General features: G+C 46.5%; 1 long non-coding RNA gene across 1 annotated transcript; it reads left to right on the top strand.

Moving 5' to 3' along the window:
* Positions 1-249: 249 nt before the first annotated feature.
* On the top strand, positions 250-5,830 carry LOC142912400 (uncharacterized). Its single transcript, XR_012934056.1, has 3 exons — positions 250-374; positions 1,964-2,063; positions 5,608-5,830. It is a non-coding gene; the product is annotated as an uncharacterized LOC142912400 (long non-coding RNA).
* The last annotated feature ends 513 nt before the right edge of the window (positions 5,831-6,343 follow it).

The following is a 6,343-nucleotide window of genomic DNA, read 5'->3' as shown; positions in this document are numbered from 1 at the left end:
TTTTTAGGCCAGTCTAAAAAGGTTTTGTTTCGAAGATGTCGTTTAATAAAAACGATTCTAATGCCCTCACGGCTTCCTGGGGAGCCGTTCCAAAGGGCGGGGACAATTCGATGAGCTCACTGCGTCACCGTCGTCACCGTCGACGCTGCCGTCGTAGTCGTCATCGTCGTCACCGTTGTCGTCGTTGCGTTTGTCCCTGGGTGGCGCCTTTTCCCCGCAGGCCCCGTTGCCGCCGGCCACTCAGGATGGCGCTGACTCCGCTCTGTGTCCAGAGATGCGTTCGTTCGGGGCGCGAATCAGATCTTTCGCGAGCTGGCCGTACAAAGCCAATGTGTCCCCGCATGAGCTGGCCTACGCAGGCTTCTACTATTCCGGTACAGTTTGTGCTGCTGCTGCTGCTGCGTAGAAGTGGGTGGAGGCCTTCTCCGGCGCTGTAGTCGTCCCCGTTTTGTGGGGGGAGGGGCGGCTCTTTGGGGGCAAGCGCCACAGTGGCTCGGAGATGTTGGCTACCTCGCCTGGAAGGCAGGAGGTGGTGGGTTCCATCCTGACGCCTGGTGTGTATTTGGAATTTTCGTGCCTCCCTCCCCGTGGTCGCGTGGATTTTTTCTACCGGTCCTCCGGTTTTGTGCTTACACATTTAGAAACACGCGTTTAGAGTATTTGGCTGCGTTTAAATTCTCACGCGATAAGCCACTTCGTTGAGCTATCGTTTGTGATAGCCAGGTGGTCGCCTCTGAAAAAGAGCTGAATAGCAACTCAATGGTCCTAACACCTGGTATCATAAAACAGTTTCAATGTTGGTTAATAGTTTTGGTCAAACACCTGAGGGAGGTCAGAATCAGAATATTTATCTATACTGGAGGAATCCATTGAGCTGTGAAGATCTTTTTCGCATGATGTCCAGTCGGGGCACAGGGGGTAAGAACATCACGGCAACGAACAGTTTACAAAAACACGATAGGAGTGCGAAGTCCTGTCGGTTCCAAACGTGTTGTAGAGTGTGTACACGAAACACGGGGAATGCCTTTACAAGTTGTATAATCTCCTGCAGATGTAGATGACGCTGGTTCTTCACGTTCTGTAGATGTAGATGCCACTGGTTCTTCACGTTCTGTAGATGTAGAAGCCACTGGTTCTTCACGTTCTGTAGATGTAGATGCCACTGGTTCTTCATGTTCTGTAGATGTAGATGCCACTGGTTCTTCACGTTCTGTAGATGTAGATGCCACTGGTTCTTCGCGTTCTGTAGATGTAGATGACGCTGGTTCTTCACGTTCTGTAGATGTAGATGCCACTGGTTCTTCGCGTTCTGTAGATGTAGATGACGCTGGTTCTTCACGTTCTGTAGATGTAGATGCCACTGGTTCTTCACGTTCTGTAGATGTAGATGACGCTGGTTCTTCACGTTCTGTAGATGTAGATGTCACTGGTTGTTCACGTTCTGTACATATAGATGACGCTGGTTCTTCACGTTCTGTAGATGTAGATGCCACTGGTTTTTCGTATTCTGTAGATGTAGATGCCACTAGTTCTTCACGTTCTGTAGATGTAGATGCCACTGGTTCTTCACGTTCTGTAGATGTAGATGCCACTGGTTCGTCACGTTCTGTAGATGTAGATGACGCTGCTTCTTCACGTTCTGTAGATGTAGATGCCACTGGGTTTTCACATTCTGTAGATGTAGATGACGCTGGTTCTTCACGTTCTGTAGATGTAGATGCCACTGGTTTTTTGTATTCTGTAGATGTAGATGCAACTGGTTCTTCACGTTCTGTAGATGTAGATGACGCTGGTTCTTCACGTTCTGCAGATGTTGATGCCACCACCTCCATCTATTGTGAGGCGGTTGAACTTACAACTCTTGGTCCGAACGGGCAACTGGATGGGTTTGTTTATCTCTGAAAAGTCGACAGTGTCGATAAGTAGGGGAGAGGTCCCTGTAATGTGTTTCTATTTTGAGTAGGTCACGGAGATCTTGTGAGGTGCTTCAGCTGCGACGGTCGTCTACAAGAGTGGGCGCTGGGAGACAGCGCTTGGCATGAGCACGCAAAGTGGTTTCCCAGGTGAGGCGCTTGGCACCTGCTGCGCCTGTGAAATTTATATATATACAGTGAGGGAAAAAAGTATTTGATCCTCTGCTGATTTTGTACGTTTGCCCACTGACAAAGAAATGATCAGTCTATAATTTTAATGGTAGGTTTATTTGAATAGTGAGAGACAGAATAACAACAACAAAATCCAGAAAAACGCATGTCAAAAATGTTATAAATTGATTTGCATTTTAATGAGGGAAATAAGTATTTGACCCCTCTGCAAAACATGACTTAGTACTTGGTGGAAAAACCCTTGTTGGCAATCACAGAGGTGAGACGTTTCTTGTAGTTGTCTCTCACTGTTCAAATAAACCTACCATTAAAATTATAGACTGATCATTTCTTTGTCAGTGGGCAAACGTACAAAATCAGCAGGGGATCAAATGCTTTTTTCCCTCACTGTAAATATTAAGTAATTATGTGTTCCCCAACACATCCATCGCATTATATAATAATGATGTGTTCCCCAATACAAACAACGCATTATAAGATAATAATAATAAAATAATAATAAACACAATAAAATAATAAATATAATAAATGTGTTTGTTGTATATATAGGTGTTATGAAAATTGATGAAAATAATGAAAATTAAATGAAATTTGTGATTTGCATAATTTATCCGAAATTACGTTAATCAGTGTAATTATGCGCATAAATTATGCTGATTCGAGATATAATCGTATTAATTTATGCGAGTGGGCGTGGTTATGATAATGCAGGTCGTTATGGATTATGTGGTCGAGCCTCGGTGACGTGGTTTGGTTATTAATTGGAACAACGCAATTGATCGTATGCAGTTCTGTAGGTGTTGTGAGCACGAATGAGAGAGAGAGTCGATTCGACTCTGCTATTTAATTCCGTATTATCGATAAGGATACGATTACTCTGGATTGAACATGATGAATTATGTGTGTTATGGATTATGTGTGGTGATAGTGTGCTTATGATAGGTCCCCAGGATTCAGATCTCATACGCAGAACAATATTACGCAGAATTTCAGGAAGAATCACACACAAACCTTCTGCTTTAATCAATTTTATTTTCTAGCTAACTTTAATTTTTGGATAATATGAAAACTCAATCTCGGGATTTTGGAATTTCAACACAGCGTTAACATGATACCATCACGATTACGTTGTTTCACTTTGATAACGGCACCTATGGTTAATTCCCGACGCGTAACGCAATCAATCGGTTGTTGAGAGAGAGATTAAACATGCATACTATTCTATCAAAACCTTAACCTTATAATGTAAATTCGTATTTAAACATTGCCCACACAGTACCACATCCATTCATAGACATTCAAGTCAATTCTTATCACGTTTTTAACAGTAGGACGATTGGTTATTATGCAACTCAATGACAGCAGTATTTTTCGTTATGAATTGATTTTTAATGCACCACCTTGGAGTGGCAACCCTTCTTGATTATCCCGATATGCGTATCGTGTGTCTTCGTTATCACTGGTTCAATTCTTTGCGTAAAGCAGACGCCGAGGTTAGCATCTCGTGTGTCCAAAATGTGTTTCCTGTGTGTTGCGGCGCGGTGGGGGAGTGAGGGGAAGAGTGTGGGGGAGGGGTTTGGGCATACGAACGGCTGCCAGTTTCTGTCCACTGCTGGCTGGAAGAGTCAGCATGACGCTCGCCGTCGTCGCGCCGATGGGTGTTGAGTGCGGGGCCGCTTCCTTCTCGGCCCTGGTGACGCGAAGTTGCGCGTTGTAGCACGCTGGTGGCACGCTGTTGGCACGCGCTGGTGCTGATGCTGGTGGCACGCTGGTGGCACGCTGCTGGCACGCGCTGGTGCTGGTGCTGATGGCACGCTGGTGGTGCACGCTCCCTCTCCTTGAAGATGCGCGAACGCGCCCGTGCTGGTTCGCTGATAGCAGTTTTTCTCCACTGCTGGCTAAGCTGCTGCACGCTCTTGCTTGGCGTTGCTGGCCGCGCTCTTTCTCCTTGAAGATGCGCGAACGCGCCCGTGCTGATTCGCTGACAGCAGTTTCCTCCACTGCTGGATGAGCTGCGCCGGTGCGCGCTCTTTCCGCTGCTGTAGTATCTGACGCTGCGCTCGCGGGCGACAGGTCAAGTTTTTCTTCTGCTGAGTGAGCCGAGTCGCACGCGCTCTCTTGTTGAGGTTGTTGGCGGCTCTCTGACAGCAGGTTTCCTCCACTGCTGTATTACTCAAGTCGCACGCGCTTGGTCACTGGTTTGCTGAAGTTGTTGGCGGCTGCTCGTGCTTTTCCGCTGCTGGTTAAGCCACGTTGCACGTGCTTTCTTTGTGGAGATGCTCGAGCGCTCTCAGCGCTGATTCGCTGATACTTTGTTGGCGGCTGGCCAAGCTTTTTCTTCAGTTGAGTGAGTTGAGTCGCACGTGCTCTCTCTGTTGAAGTGCGCGAACGCGCCCGTGCTGGTTCGCTGATAGCAGTTTCTCTCCACTGCTGTATGACTCACTTTTGTTGATACATCGCGACTCAGCGATCCTCGCTACTCAGCTAGGCTCGGAGCCAGCCGCTCCATGCGACTGCTCGTCCTGTGGACGTCTTGACTCGCTGATCTGTCTCGACTCTTGACTTAACTTCACTGACTTTTGAAAATGCGGCTGACCGTTATATTCAAAGACAATTCTCTCTGCGCAGTGGAAAAGGGGGGGGGCGGGGTCTGTGTGTGTGAGTTCGTGTGTGTACAGATGGCTCCTGCGATAACGATCTGTTTGCCCTGGCGTGAAATTCCTCTCTCGCGCTCTTCGGGAGAGACAAAGGTGGTCGGGAGTACCTATCTCTTTATACTTTCGACTTATTTTTCTCAAATACCATTTGGTCCCATGTTCGCCAAGACTCGTGTTTGTAACTACGTCCTCCCGACACCTCTCGGTTTACCTAGGTTCGAATTGTTATGATGGAATTATTAAAAAGAAAAATAATTTTCATCCTGAGTTTAAGAGGTCCGTTTCTTGATTGTTGGAATCCATATCCCTTGGTTCTGTAAGGTTCTATAATGGAATGTCGTGTAAGGTGAACACGTTATTATTAATGTTATATTGCAATTTCTTTAAAACTTTGTTTGCCTGGTTGCCGTGTGTGGGGTGGGGTGTGTCTCCTCATCAAACCCGGCTGGCTTTTCCAGATGGCCCCTTGTGATAAGGTGTAATTCCTGCTTCCCCGCGAGCGAGAGAGGCAAAGGTGGTCGGGGTTGCTTGGGATATTGTTTAAACTCTTTCGCAAGTTTGCCCGTTGTCTCATTCCTTCTCGAAAACCTTTGATGTGACTGTATTTTGTCTCCAAGCTTTGTTTTAACAGTAAGTATTAAAGGTGAAAATCATTTGATAGCGAATTAATCATTGGATAATAATTCACTGATGTGTCTGGTGGCCTGTTCTTAATTGGAGTGAGCGTTAGGACCGCTAATTTCATCTTATTCTTGTTGTTGCCTTTTAATTTTTTTGTTGTTTTACTGGCAAATAAGGAAAAAAAATATGTATACGATTTACCCTGTTGGCGTCTCCGTGTCTAGTCTCTTGGTGTTCTGACCTCGGAGGGACCTTTCCCAAGTGGCCCATCAAACTCTTGTTCATCTGGAGATTTTCGCCGATAGCTGTTACATCCTCGCCTTGAGAGTTTTATTATTTCTTTATTTATTTATGGCCTGTTTATGATCTCCATCTGTGTTTGCGGGTTTTTGGGCTTGTGTGTTTTTATGCATTATTTCCTTTATTATTAAAATATATATCGGCAGATATTATTGTTAATATCAATTTTGGAAAAGGCTCATATACAACAAGAGAGAGAGACACGGAGAGAGAGACATACGGGGAGAGAGACACACGGAGAGAGACACAGGGAGAGAGGGACACGGGGAGAGAGGGACACGGGGAGAGAGAGACACGGAGAGAGAGAGACACACGGGGAGAGAGACACGGGGAGAGAGAGACACGGGGAGTGAGAGACACGGGGAGAGAGACACATGGGGAGAGAGACACATGGGGAGAGAGACACACGGGGAGAGAGACACACGGGGAGAGAGACACATGGGGAGAGAGACACATGGGGAGAGAGACACATGGGGAGAGAGACACACGGGGAGTGAGAGACACATGGGGAGAGAGAGACACGGGGAGAGAGACACACGGGGAGAGAGACACACGGGGATAGAGAGACACACACAGAGACTTACACACTCACATGGAGCCATGAACACACATTGACTAACACACACACATCGACTAACACACACAAAGCAACTGACACAC

This window comes from Petromyzon marinus, unplaced genomic scaffold (genome assembly GCF_048934315.1).
Source record: "Petromyzon marinus isolate PM22_M1 ecotype Great Lakes invasive population unplaced genomic scaffold, UKy_Petmar_22M1.pri1.0 PM_G_Scaffold_20, whole genome shotgun sequence".
NCBI classification, from domain to species: domain Eukaryota; kingdom Metazoa; phylum Chordata; class Hyperoartia; order Petromyzontiformes; family Petromyzontidae; genus Petromyzon; species Petromyzon marinus.
Note: the sequence above shows the minus strand (reverse complement) of the source record. Positions and strands in the feature narration are given on the sequence as shown.